This window comes from Protopterus annectens, chromosome 1.part0 (genome assembly GCF_019279795.1).
Source record: "Protopterus annectens isolate FY-2018-M chromosome 1.part0, PAN1.0, whole genome shotgun sequence".
Classification (NCBI taxonomy): Eukaryota; Metazoa; Chordata; order Ceratodontiformes; family Protopteridae; genus Protopterus; species Protopterus annectens.
In genome coordinates, this window is record NC_056725.1 from 1,082,295,803 (window position 1) to 1,082,311,101 (window position 15,299).

Below are 15,299 nucleotides of genomic sequence, written 5' to 3' on the forward strand. Positions count from 1 at the left end.
GCTAAGAATGGCTGTATATGCACAGAGTCAGGTTCAGGAACTGTGGCAGATGTAACACTACCCCCACAGCAATAGTGATAGCAGTGTGTGAACACCAAGCAATGTGCACCTGAGGAGACCTTGCAATCATGCAGATTAGTGGGACATGTGTAGGGCAGACTGAACATACTCTGGCAAATGCAGATGGCCCACGCTACTATATCCCTGTCAGGAGCAGTGACTGTGGTAGTACACATAACAAGAGGTGCAACAAACCATCATGATAAGGGTGTGCACACATATTCCCACATGGAGTTTATGCATTGCGGTCAGCATCCGCACACCTAACATATTCCTTAGACTCTGCATGTGAAAATACAGCACATATGTCACATATCGGGTTCATGTACTATTAAGATATGCGGTGATGTGGTCCCATGGCAGATCAAGGATGGGATCATCATATCAGTAAGGGTGTGTACACCCTCCATAGCCATGGTATGCTCTGATGGTTGTCAGTGTAAGAATATTGGATTGGTCATATATGGTCGCTGATGTTGAGAGCTGTAAATCAGACATCAGGCATTCACAAATGACATCTGTCCATATGTCATTCCAGGTATATGTTGCTGAAAAACATAGGGCCTGTGAGCATTACAGCTGACATAACTGACACAGTAGTATACATTTAGCAATGGGATGTACACCTGTGAGGTGTGGGTCACAGTACATGGCAGGGTGCAGAACAGGTGCACAGCAATACTGTGTACATGGGTGCAGTGGTATCCAGGGGAAGGGTCATCACCTAGTGACACAGCACATGCATCACGCACATGTATACTGTCACTAGCATGGATTGACTACAGCTGCACTGCATGCTGTTGTGTACCATATGTTATGCATGCTGACAGATGGGTAATTGGAGGACTGTGTGTGCTATCATTGTGCAACCTCATCTGTGTGTGTGTGTGTGTGTGTGTGTGTGTGTGTGTGTGTGTGTGTGTGTGTGTGTGTGTGTGTGTGTGTGTGTGTGCATCCTGGTGAGTATTTAGTTTGTCTGTAGGGTCACTCTGGTGAAGTGGGGGGAGGTTGATGCATGTAGGATGTGTGTGTGCATGTGTGTGTGTTTGTGTGGGTGGCCATGTATGCACATGTGTGCTTGGGGGTGTTTATACAGCAGTACCACCCTTTGGGATCGTGCAGTACATGGACATTGACTGCTACATTACATACCATGAATACTTGTCATGTATGTAATCACAGGACAGCTGATCATATAATAAGGTCTGTAGCATGGAACAGGCATTGAGAGAGAAGGTAGACACCAGGTATACCCTTAATATCGCATTCAGCAGAGAGGTGACCTGCAACCCACTTATGCAGCACTACAGATGCATTGAGGAAGTACTAGTCAACAACAGGGAGTGTATCCATATATTACAGTGGTCACATGATAGGCTGATTAAGCAGCATATCTGGCATGTACTGAGCAATATATACACATGACACACTAGTGCGTGATATTATGGAGTGAACATAGTAGCCCACACATATAGGTCCATGCTCATGATGTCCGGACATACACAGGGTGAGCAATGAATGACAGCAGTGAGGTCATCTAAAGCCACTAGACACAGGTCAGGCAGGTAACGAAGTAACTGGTCTTGTGTTGTGATCACTTGTCTAGGCATTTAGAGGACTGAGATGTTAATGAGTGGTATCAATGTGTGTATGTTACCAAGTGTGATGCAGGATTGGCAACACATGGAAATATATGTGGCACTGTCTGTAAAGTCACAGACAGGTAGGTATTATGTTGGTGGCCATGTGTGTGTGTTTGTGAGTGTGTGTGTGCGTGTGTGTGTGTGTGTGTGTGTGTGTGTGTGTGTGTGTGTGTGTGTGTGTGTGTGTGTGTGTGTACACTGTTAGACAATGCTGTACAGGTTTTACAGTGCATTTATTGTTTTCACCCACAGGTGGTGAGGTGGGAAAGGGACCCTCCTGCATGCAATCTAATGTTGGTGTCCATACAGACACCGAAGATGATGATAGTACTGTTGCGGCAAAGGTGGGGTTGTCACGGGTCAAAACAGTGACATCATTTGACACTCCCCTTTTAGCCACCCCAACCCAGCACACAGTTTCAGTGGCTATACATACCCCATTACCAGTGGCCATAGTGGATGGACAGCTGGCGTTTGGTGGCAGTGCACAGGAAAGTGTGGTAACCATGCCTACTGTGTCTGTTCGCAGCAGGCATAGTCAGATGTCCGGCAGGGCACCACATAGGCAGCTGTCCCAGGGTGCTCATAGTAGGGCCACTGGACATCACAGCCCTGGCAGAGGTGACATAGCGGGTACCAGCAAGCACATGTTTCAGGCTGTCATGGCGGCACAGGCATGTATAGAACTTACACCAAACAGGGCCTGAGGCTGCAAAGGGTTGCTCTCACATCTGCAAGCGACAACTTCCTTGAACTGTCTGGTGCCATCCATGCTTCTACCGAGCTCATGTATAGATGGTCTGGTGAGATGGTAGCCCTCATCGACCATGGTATGTCTGTGCTTGAACTTGTGGTGGGGATGCAGTCACAGCCGCATGGACGTAGGCCAGCAACACCAACAGCTGGCAGTCAACATGGATGTGCTAGGACAACAAGGGTCTTCCATAGTGGCAGAACCAGCCCTGTCAGTGCGAGTGGGTGCTGTCCACACCACACCACAGCAGGCCATGAGCACATGGTCCTGGCCAGTCCCAGGAGGGACCTGGTACCAGCGGACATTTGTCATCTTCAGGTGAGAGTAGCACATCGAGGCCTGTACCTGGACATGCCCATGCAACCCCTGGCAGGCACAGTCCATGTGTCCATGGCCAGAGGTAGTGAACTGCACAAACTGCTGGGTATGGTCTGCAGCTCTCCATAAACACCTGTGTAGGGCAGCCACATGGCAAAACTGTGTGCATGGATACCCACACACTATACAAACACACCTAGGGCAACCCTATACTTACAAACACCATATCACCATGCCCAGTTCACCACAGTACACCACTCACCCACACACATGGTGTCAGATGTATGGCCCACTCTCAGATTCTGGAAAACCAACAACACACCCTGTGCATATGATGCTATCTGTGCCACATCCCTGTAATCCATACCATCAATGCAGGGACAGGCTTCTGATGCACACAGTGACTGCATTACAGTGTACCACAGTACTGCAGTGTAATATGTTGTAAGAAGTAAAGTGTAATGCTTATATGTTTGGTAGTGCAGCCATCCAGTAATGATGCATTATAGCTGTTAGTAACACTGGTTGATTGTGGTCCTTATAATGTTATTCATTTGTGTTGTAGGTGTACATGTGTCAGCATGAGGATGGTCTGTAGTCATATTACATAATGGGGTAAGGCACTCTGGTAACACCATGGCTGTGACATATCTGGAGTACAGGTGAACACATGTCACAGGTTAGTATAGCAGTTATTGCCTGTGCCACATGTACAGGTGACCCGCTGGGGCGTGTATAATCTGTAACCTGATGAGACCCAGCCACATACACGCACACTGTTACTTGGCAACACTGGGACTAGACCCCTACCTAGGTATGTAGTGATACTAAAGTATGTGGCTTCCATTGCACACACCACACAGCATTTAGGGTGAGGTGTGTCACAGGTTACATGTAGAACATCCCCAGACATGTACAGTATGCCGAAGGGGGGTGCAATGGGTGGATATGGACAATATATAGTATGATATACCTTCATATACACATTACCAGACACATAACAGGCAGACACGCATTTAAGAGACCAGGGCCTCTCGCTGCTAACTAACATGACCATGTGTCCAATGTGTTAGAGGCAGGCTGCACACAGTACATGAATTACTGGCCTGGAATGTGGTATTAGTTATCTGTATGGTTGATGGTGACAGTGGTAACCATAACATGGTACATGGGACATATACCTGGTGTACCTTGGGGTAAAGACAGTATACACAGCACCCACATCCCCCGGTGGATATTGTACTCCCTGAAACCCATGATGACATTCTGATATACCCCCCATCACACATTGGCCAAGACTGCGATACAATCCAGTGTAGATCCCAACAGTGGTACTACAGGGATATGCACATGCCACACACATAGCAGGGTGCTGCATTGTCATGCCTCACTGATGGGCAGCAACAGCACTATCTGTACTACCGTGTGGCAATGGGTATTGTAATAGAAGTATGTGGCCTTGGAATTCTGTACCTTACAGATAAATGGACATGCACACATACACACACTTGCCAGAACACAATGGGTATCCCATGTCTATCAACCCATTTGTACAACACTGTTGTGATGGCACTGCAAGGCCCATGTAACCAGTATGGAGAGGAGCTTAACAAGGTACATGTAATGTCCCATACAGCAGCAGCCACCACTGGCTATGGAAATGGGTGTTGTGGTGGTTTTGAAGGCCCCATGGAATTTCCCCGTACAGGTGTGCTAACACACAGACACTGGTATACTCAGTCATGCACATGTACACATGTGTCAGTACTGGGGTGCATCTCTGCAGGTGGTCAAAGCTCTGTACCTAGCTATTGTCCAAGGAGAGATGAGTTGTGTAAGGGTTGTGTGTACAGTGGTATCCTGCCACCTGCAATGTGGCAGCAGGCAAGCTGTAGACAGACACTACTGTGGTGACCCTCAGGGTAGAAGTGACATGCATCAGCCATTCCTCCAGGTGCCTCCTGCACATGGCCACTGAGGTGATCAAGTTGACATGCATGCAACATGCATTACAACACATGGTTAGTGTCTGTGATGGAGACCTTTACCCAGGCATTTCAGTTGACTGCGGTAGTGTATTGGAGGTATCCATGGCAGGTGGTGCATACAGGGTGTTACCTCCAATATGTGCCAGTTCTTACACAGCTGGGCAGACATGTCAGTGTCAATCAAGCTTAGGATGTCTGTACATATCCCAGTGAGATACCTGCCATCTGCACATCTGTACAGGGACTGACAGTCATCCACTTTTCAGGTAGCTATGCCATAGGATGACTGTGTTAACAGATAGATGTTTGACAACAATATGTATGCCATAACTACATGTCAGGAGCACTCACTATCATGTGCTGTACAGACATTAGACAACAGTTACATTCCACATGTCGGATCATTACCCAGTAATGGTTTTATACTGTGACACAGCTCACACTCCAGGGATACAACAGGGAGGCCTCAGAGTCCAACTATGCCTGCAGGTGTAGCTGTTGTCAGTACTACATTTAGCACTCTACTCTTGCATGAGTAGGCACTGTCAACAGTAGTACCGCTATCATACACTACATGCCAGTGTGACAGCATGTACCCTGGGCTACTACCCCTGTATGTAACAAAGTCACATGGATAACATTGCTGTACAGGCCTCATATACATCTGTGTCCCAGACATGACACTCACACCCCTTGCTACTGCAATGACAGCACATAGGCGCTTGTATTGTACTTGGCATTATATACACTTATTAGAGATGTCATTACCCTGGTATGTTATCAGACTGGGTGGTGTGAACTTGTTACTAGGGCTAAGCCATGCTTAGCAGGTATCAACATTACTCCAATATAACAGCTAAGGGAAAGCTCCCGGTGTTTTCTCCTGTCTACCTGATGAATCTGGGCATCTTGGGGTAATGCAGAAATTGCCTCATGTGCACAGACAACCCTCTCCTCCTACCACCCAACACTCCAACCTGTGAGAGATGCACTTATATAGCCAAACTGGAAGCAAAGATCTCTTCACCCAAGACTGGACTAGACAGTCAAGCGTAGAAGGTAAACACTTGCACCACACCACACTCAGCACATATTCCCTCAAAACCTATACCACCAAAACACACATATAGAAATACAAAACACACACCTACATTCACGGAGGCTCTCAATAAAAACATGCCAAGAACAAGGACCTCCAAAGCAGAAACGCAAGCAAACTCTACCCACCAACACAACCCAAATGACACATAATCCACAAACTCAGTGTACCACTCTACCACAGCCCATAAGGCATAACAATGTGCCAAACAATCTAGTTATAGGTGACTCTATAGTCAGGGACACTGATGTTCCACTCACCAGGCTAAACAAAGAGAAAGTTACTGTCAGCTGCCTGTCAGGTGCCAGGATCCACCATATAACACATGCACCCAGGTCACTCCACAACAAGTACAAATATGACTCTGTCATTGTCCATGTTGGTGTGAATGACCTGAGATGTACCTCCCTGGACTACATGAAAAGAGACATGGAGGAGCTCTCCAATCTTGTAGCCCAGGCAAGTATGAACCTAGCCCTGAGTAGCATCCTGCCACCACCCAGAATGATACCACAGTACAAGGACAAAATTATTGACTTCAACAATTTGCTAAGCTTCTGGTGTCATTCTAAGGGGAACCAGTATTTGTCTGCCTGGGATGACATGATCAACAGACCATGATGCTTTGCCAGAGATGGCCTGCACCTGTCGCCCTTTGGATTCCAGATACTGGCTAAGGCTCTTGGCACCCCTATAGTGCCATTTTTAGGCAAGGTTCAAATGAAAAGATTCACCATGTAACAGCTACAAGCAAACAAAATCTGAGGGTAATGCTACTCAATGATAGATGTCTAAACCTCAAAATGCACTCACTCGAGGCACTCCTTAAAATGGAGAACATTGACATCTGTGCAGTGACAAAGACCTGGTTCAAAGCTCCAGGGAGCACCCCATGCATTACCAGGCTATAATTCATACCAGACCTTTCTGCCTCCTAACCTAGACCGAAGCACAAAAGGCGGAGGCGTGTTCATATTCATTAAGGATATCCACACCTCCAGGCTAGTTGCACGGCATAATGCATCCGAGATTATCCAAGTGCAACTAACTCTGGGCAAGACCGCAATCCAAATTGTAGCTTGCTACAGTTCCCCCCCCACCATGCCCCAGGATTCCCACTCCTCATTTCTTGATACACTGGAAAATATTAGGGTCAGGGATGGCTCGTGCTATAGGACTGCAGGACTGCAGCCCCCCCAGCTGCAGAAAGAAGAAAAAAACAAAATAACAGTAAACAATAAAGAAAACAAAATTAAAAAAAATTGTGAGTCCCAGAACTCCGCACATGGAGTTCCTGGTACTCACAGAACTCTAGACAGCTGTGTTGGCAGTCCAGATGGGTGGAAGGTATCGCTGCCCTGCAGATACCCAGAAGTCTATGTGGTAACAACCACATAGAATGGAAGAACTAAAGACTGCATCATCTGTAGGAGCCTACTCAGTACTCTTTTGGGGAAACAGCCAGGGGACAGTTGAGCCTGAAATCTCGCAGGGACCGTTAGCTTTGTGCAAGACACAGGAAACACTGCAGAAGAACCTGAATGGGATATGGAGTGGAATCTGGAAGCAGAACATGAATAGTTCATGGACTCACTGATACAGGACTGAGGATAACTGAATTCAGGTACTGCAGTCATGTGTGTGTGTAGAATGCCCCAGCTGCTACATACTGGTGGCTAGAGAGAACTCAGGATACATGGTGGTGGGCTTGAACCCTGTACCTTGGGTGGAGATGGCAAGAGCCTGAATTTCTTACCCACCACCATTTGTAAAACATTTGCAGATTTTTGCTTCATATTTGTTCTGTTCTGTTCCTCATAAAATCAGTATTTTTTTTCTTTACACAATTAGTAGTGCAGTGATGCAGTGGTAGCATTGTTACCCAACAGCTACAGGTTCTCTGGTTTGATTCTTTGCTGGGGTCCCTTCTGTGTGGAGTCTGCATGTCCTCCCTGTGTTTGTGTGGGTGTGCTCTGGTGTCCTCCCATCTTACCAAGACATGTGTCTGGAGTGTTTCTCCCTGGGCCTCTGCTGAAAATTGGCTTTGTTGCAAGTTAGACTTTCGTGGTTAACAAATGTTAAATAAATAAAAATAAAATCTGTGTTTTTTGTGTTTTTTTTTTCCTTACACATTTAGTCGTGCAGTGGTGCAGTGGTAGATTGTTACCAGACAGCTACATGTTCTCTGCTTTGATTCTTTGCTGGGGTGCCCTCTGTGAGGAGTCTGCATGGCCTCCCTGTGTTTGTGTGGGTTTGCTCTGGTGTCCTCCCATCTCACAAAGACATGTGTCTGGAGTGTTTCTCTCCGGGCTTCTGCTGAAAATTGGCTTTTGTTCCAAGTCAGACTTTCCTGGTTAACAAATGTTAAATAAATACAAATGATATACATTTGAATTTCAGACTTCATATTCTTCAGAAAGTACATGATAACACAAAACCTTTTATTCTAGCAAGTTTATAAGATGGATATTTGAAATCTGTCCCAGTTTTTGGGACTGTATTCCCCCATTATTGGCTTCATCCAGGTTTTTGTGCTAAGGTTGAGAGCTATGGTGAGAACTGCATTTACTGAATATGTTTGGGGGCTGCATTCCCCCATTACTGGCTTTGTCCAGGTGTTTTTGCTAAGAGGTTGAGAGTTATGGTGAGAAATGAATTCACTGAATATGTTTGGGGGTTGTATTCCCCCCCATTATTGGCTTTGTTCAGGTGTGTTGTGCTAAGAGGTTGACAGCTATGGTGAGAACTGAATTCACTGAATGGTAGCCATTTAGGTTTCAGTCTTCTTCTCTTTTACAAATCAGCTGATTTGGCATAGTGGTATTTTGCTCTAACTGTTTTGCACAGGGTCCTGGATTCAAGAATTTGACAGTGAAATGTATGGTGGTAACACAGCATTTTATTCTAGCAACTTTCCAACATTATACAAGCAATGTTTAAAATGTGTCCCTGGTTTGGGGGCTTTTATCTCCCCTCCAATAAATTTTATCCATTTCCAGATATCTTGCGCTGCAAAGTTCAGAGATACAGCAGAGTGTCAAGTAGATTTTACAAGGAGCTGAGAGCTGCAAAGGAACAAAAGTTTAGTGCTGTTTATGCTGACCCTGCTTGCATTGTTAATAGCACAACAGGTAGTGTACTTGTTTTTGATGCAGAAGGCTGTGGGTTCTACTCCCACAGTAGATAAATACATTGCTGAGACTGTACTGTGTTGTAAAGGGGGTGGATGATGCAGTCCTTTTTGATGAAGATACCTAGTAACTATGAACTTGTTATGAGTTTGACATCCATTCCCTATTGGAATATTACTAGCAATTTATTCCTCAAGGGCAACAGGCACTTTATTTGTAGATGAAACAATGAAATATAATGTTATTTGCTAGCAACAACCTCTTCATTAGTTACAGATCTCTTTAATGCGGAATTATTTAGATGACTTTTACTTCTTCAGAGATTGCGTATATTTACTGATACTGGTGGACTGTAGAAGTTTGAGTAGACTTTTATGATGGAGATGGTCTGAATTGGACAGTTTTGTCATTATTGGTGCATGCATTTTGTTTAATTGTTTACTGGAAAAATGTTCAAAACAATAAATTTAAAATGCCCTCTAACAACTGTACTGTATTGTACAAGAAATATAATTTAATACAATCGGGAAGGTGTATCAAAGCGCACGTGTATGTTTCATGTGCAAGGGGTGTATGATTTGAAAACAGCCCAAAGTTAAACTTTATCTGCCACTGGAAAAATGTATTTTCTTTGAATGTGGGTTTCAATGCTGTTTGAATGAATGTGAGTTTCAAGGGCAGAGAAGTTTTAATGCTAAGTCTATTTTCATTATGAGACTGCATTGCTTTGTTTAGCAGATATCTATTAGTGTTTGTGCTGCAAAATGCAAAATAAAACTTTCAAATGAAATCCAAATCATTGCAGAACAGTATGCACATTACAATGTTTATGGTAAATGGGGTGAAATATCCAAGGAATGGGACATTGGAATGGCTTCAAGGGGGAGGCTCAATTCGACCATGATTTTGTGAGAAGGAAGGGCAGGAAACTCGAAGACAGCCCCAGTTGAACTATACCTCTCAACTGTCCAGATTTTTGCAGAATTAATACTTTTTTGATTCTTATTTTTGGTTTGTTCTTCATAAAATTTATGGTTTTCTGGCAGATTATTTAAGAATGAAGTCACTAAATAATGACAGACATTGAGTTTCAGACATCATAACTTTCAGAAAAATGCATGCTAAAGCAATAACTGTTATTCTATCAACTGTCTTAAGTTTATATAAGAGCAATTTCTAGTACTGTTTGTATGTTCCCTCAATATATTTGGCCTTGTCTGGATTTCCTGCATTAAGAGGTTGAGAGGTATGTGCAAATAAATTGCTTTATATGATTAGGACTATCCAAACCTCTCAACTGTTCCCAATTTTGGCTCAAAATGTTGGTCTCCCCCTAATAATCCCTCCGTAAAATGGCAATTTTGGAAGAAAACGTGGAGGGTTTACAATTATAAATAACAGTAATGATCAGAGTTATAGATTATTTTTATTTCAGAAATGCATGTAGATTCTTATTTTGACTGCTGCTCAAGTTAACAGTACTAATATTAAAAAGGTGTCCCTTCTTTGCCAGGTTCCCAGCTGTATCGTGTGGCATTTTTGTATTTTTGCATCACATTTCTGGTCTGTTTTTCATAAAATTGTGGTTCTCCGGCAAACTTGTGGCAAATCATTAAAGATTGAAGTTAGAAAATAATGGCAGAAATTTGAGTTTCAGATTTCATACCCTGCAAAAAATTCATACTAATGCAAGAACTACAACCTATTATCTTTCTAAGTTTATAAGAGCAATATTTAAAAATTGTTCTTATTTTGGGCCTGTGTCCCGCTTCTATGTATGGCTTTGTCTAGATTTCTTGCTCAGAGTTTGAGAGGTATGAGTGAGAGGTATGAGTGTCAGAGCCATCACAGTCAGCCAGAGAAATTTCAAATTGTGACATACTTGTTGCACCCCACTTCCCCATGTAGTGACTCTAGATGTGTCCCAGCAAGGCAAGGAGCAGTTATGCAGTGCAAGTGTGCAGAGTATTCCCCCATCCAAGGTAGACACAAGTACGACAGTGACTTTTCAGCTGTCCTTGATTTTGCAGAATGTTCTGTTTTTTTGTCTTATTTTTATACTGTTGATTTATGCTTCTTATTATTCAGAAAATGCATGTTGTTGCAGTGCCCTGTTGCTCTGTTTTTAAGTAGCAATGTTTTAATGATCATCAGGTAAGCTTGTCGGAGATTGTAAGATGCAAGTAAGCTTTAATAAGCATACTGTTAAATAATTACCAACACTGACAGCCTTTTTGTTGTTGCCATGCAGAGAATATTTACATAAATAGATAACGTATAAGCCTTAGGTATTGAAATGCATATGCCAGTATTTGTAATAAAGGACAGGATTATAGTATTTTCAGAAGCTCATTAAATTTGTTGGAGACTTACAGTCATCTATGCAGGCTTTACCCATAAACTAAACTGCCAATCTATCATGTGTGGTCCATAACTTGTGCAATAATCCTTTAAGCAATTTATCTTGAGCTTGTTTCTTGTTTGCTGTTCATTTTTTACTTTGATCATGTCTACCCCATGAAACAAGTAGATAGTTGTCAGGCAGCAGGTCTTTTTTTGATAAGAAACATTTTTACAAGTGGGGGTATCACAGAGATTGCTTCTTTCAGCATGTTACTTGGTAATTTTATAAAGTTGAATATAAATTATAATTAGAACTGCAGTGCAAGGAGAAGTGGTTTGAGTTAAGTGCTGCTTGTTTTTTTTTGCACTTGATTTTGATTGGCATTCCAGTAATGTATTTAAAAAGTAATTTATTTTTTCATGCCTCCCAACCTTTGTGTTGCCATCTAGATATTAAGTACCTGTCATGTAGCCAATGCATTGAAATATATTTTTTCTTCTACACTTCATTTTGTCTTGATTGGACTCTTGTAATAACGGTTTGGCACCCAGTACACCCTATTTGATTAAAGTTCCAGTTGTTGTGGTTTTGAGCATAGCTCCACCCCTTTCTAGTTGGTCACAACCCTTCCCATTGGCCCCACCCATTCAGTTGTCTCCTGCAGCCCCCTTTTAATTTGAAGTAACCAGCTGCCACTGATTAGGGTACAACCCAACACCCTAATAATGGGCGATTTCAACTACCCCACCATTAACTGGGAAAATTACTCATGTTGCAACTCTTTTGCTCAACATTTTCTGGAATTCATAAATTCCAGTGCCTTGGATCAACTTATTCACACCCCCCACCAGGGGCAGTAAGATCTTAGACCCGGTCATTACCAACATGGGTGACCAGTGTTCCACACCAGAGGTCAATTCCTTGTTGGTCAGATCCGAACACAAGCTAATCACCCTAGACATGCACATCCCACCCCCCATTAGGGAAACCACCGTAAGAAAATTCTCCAAAGCCAACTTCACACTTCTTAAGACAGAAGTGGCAAACTTCAAGACACCCATGCAGATGGACAATAGAGGTATGACTGCTGAATCCTACACAAATGCACTTTATAAGCACTTACATTAGTGCATGGATCATGCTATCCTTAACAGAAACAAGATGCTATCCTCCAAAAAAGAAAGCCAATCTGGTGGTCCTCTGCCATAAACAAACTCTACAACAAAAGAAACTGTTGCAAAAAAGAATGAATGAATGAAGTACCTCATTACACCTCTCTCTCCAATGTGTCTACTATGCATTTGCACAATTTTATACAAACAAAAAATGTTCATTGTTTACCTATTGAACTATATCAATGTAAAATTGTTACTTAGCTTCTTTTTAATGCACCTTTAACTTTATGCATGTATCCCAACATATGTGAATTGTTTTGCTATAACTGCTTTTATATCAATATTGTTTAAAATTGTACTTGTTTTAAAATGTATTACTGGAGGTTTTCTCCTCGGGTCTCCACTGAAAGTGGGCCACAAGCCCAGTTGGACAAACCCAGTTAACAAATGTCAATAAATAAATAAATACAAATAAAATCCCATGACTGGAGGAGCTCCCTGGTCAGCCTCCGTAAGAAGCTGAGATCCCTCATAAAGTCCTCCAAAGCTAGTTATGAAAACAAAATTGACGCTGACTCTAAAGACAACCACAAAGAATACTATAGCTATGTCAAGAATCGCAATGGCAACACTCAGATCTACTCTGAGTTACAGCACAATGGCACTAAATATACAGAACCAACTAATATTGCCAACATCCTGGTAGACAGGTACAGTGTTAACTTTACCCCCCTCTCACCCCCTAGAGGGCACATCTCTATACATGAAGAATGCAAAGTTCCTGTAATCACAGCTGCACAGGTAAAAACACACACTCTCCAAAGCCAAGAACACAGCAGCCATGGGACCTGACAATATCCCATGCTGCATTCTTCATGAACTACAGAACAAACTGGCACCCCACCTAAGTACCATGTTCAGTCATAGTCTCACCTCAGGCTTTGTGCCCACTGAATGGCACACAGTGACGGTTATCCCACTCCATGAATGGGGAGCCACAATGGACCCCGGGAACTACCGCCCCATTAGCCTGATGAGCCTGGTCTGCAAGGCCATGGAACATATCATCAGGGAAAGCCAACCTCTGGACCCCACCCAGTTCGGGTTTGTAAAAGCCAGATCATGCCTCCTAAACTTGAAAGACTTCTTTGAAGCAGTCACCAAAGCCATAGATGAGGGTAAGGTGGTTCACACAGCCTATCTAAATCTTGCCAAGGCTTTCAACACCATCTCTTACTCTGGAATTACACATAAACTCAATAAACTAGGTATAAATCCCTATGTCACAAGATGGGTTGTAAACTGGCTCATGGACAGAACCCACACTGTGAAAGTAGCAGACTCCAAATCTGACTTCAGACCAGTGACAAGTAGAGTACCGCAGGATTCAGTCCTGGGTCCTCTCCTGTTTGGTATCTACTTCTCTGAAGCACAGGCTAACACAGAAGGTCTTTGGCTAACGAAGTTTGCAGATGACTGTAAACTAGGAGCCATAATTGAAACTCCTAACGAAGTGGACATCCTACAAAACACCCTCACTGAGACAGATGCCTGGTGTCAAAGGCATGGCTTGAAGCTCAATGCCAAAAAGTGCATTGTCATCCCCTTTGGTAAAAACTCTGTACCCATGAACTACCACATAGGTGGTAGTCTACTTAACACTGAAAGTGTGATAAGATACCTTGGGACACAGGTAGCAGTAGTCTCCCCTTTAATAATCACATTGCCACAATGGTCAGGAAATACTTCTATGTGGCATACCTCATCACAAAAGGTTTCTCATCCAGAACAAAAAGGTCACTGTTTCCCTCTACTCATCACTCATTGCACCCATTATAGACTACAGCATCCCTTTTGGTATGTACCTCACAAGACATCTACAACAACTGGAGAGGTTACAGAAATACCTCGCAAAGAGGATTACCAGCCTCAAACAGATGCCCTATGCAGACCGTCTCAAAAAACTCCAGCTTTACTCCGTCACATATCGCCTACTCAGAGGTGATCACTGCCTAACATACAAAGCTATGTCAAACCCAGAGCTGTTGGAAATGCACAACTTAAAGAAATCCCAATCCCTCTGAGCTACACGCTCTAGGGACCTAAACCTTGTCACCACAATAAACAGAACATGCTGGAGGGATAGATTCCTGTCTCAGAGCCTTCCCATACTCTGGAACAGACTACCTATCTATGTCAAACAGAGCTCCTCATTAGCACTCTTCAAGAAAAATCTTGATGATTGGACGGAAAATAGGAAATTCACCCTGGGGATCACTTCTGTGGCTCTGCTCGACAGGGTAACAGGAAAATAATTTTATTGGGTGGCGAAAGCCGGGGTACATTTTTGGCTAGGCTTATATAGACCCTACGGCCAATAGCCTAGTACCTACCTATGAACCTATGAACTTATAAGATGATTTGCGCACTGGTAAGTGAAGTTTACACCGTGTAAGTGCCCGTACGTTTACCCGCAGCTTAGCACTGCTTAGCTTCATGCAAACCCATGCAAACACGCTTAAAGCTGCTCAAAACTGCCTTAACCACTCTGTATCCGATAGCCCTTCTTCTGCCCAGCAACAAAATAAACACCCTTTGCAGGTCTTGAATCCAGAACCCTGTACACTAAAGTCACAACACTTAACCACTACAATATGACCATTGTGAAGACAGGTGTTGTATTTCCAATATATCTGTCAAAACACATATTGATTAGTAATGAACAATTGCCTTTACTACCACAATTGTGTTGTACTTGTTATTAATATGACTTTTGCATCACATATGTTGTTTTAACATAATGTACACATAGCAGACATATACAGTGAGATACATCTGGGAGAGTAT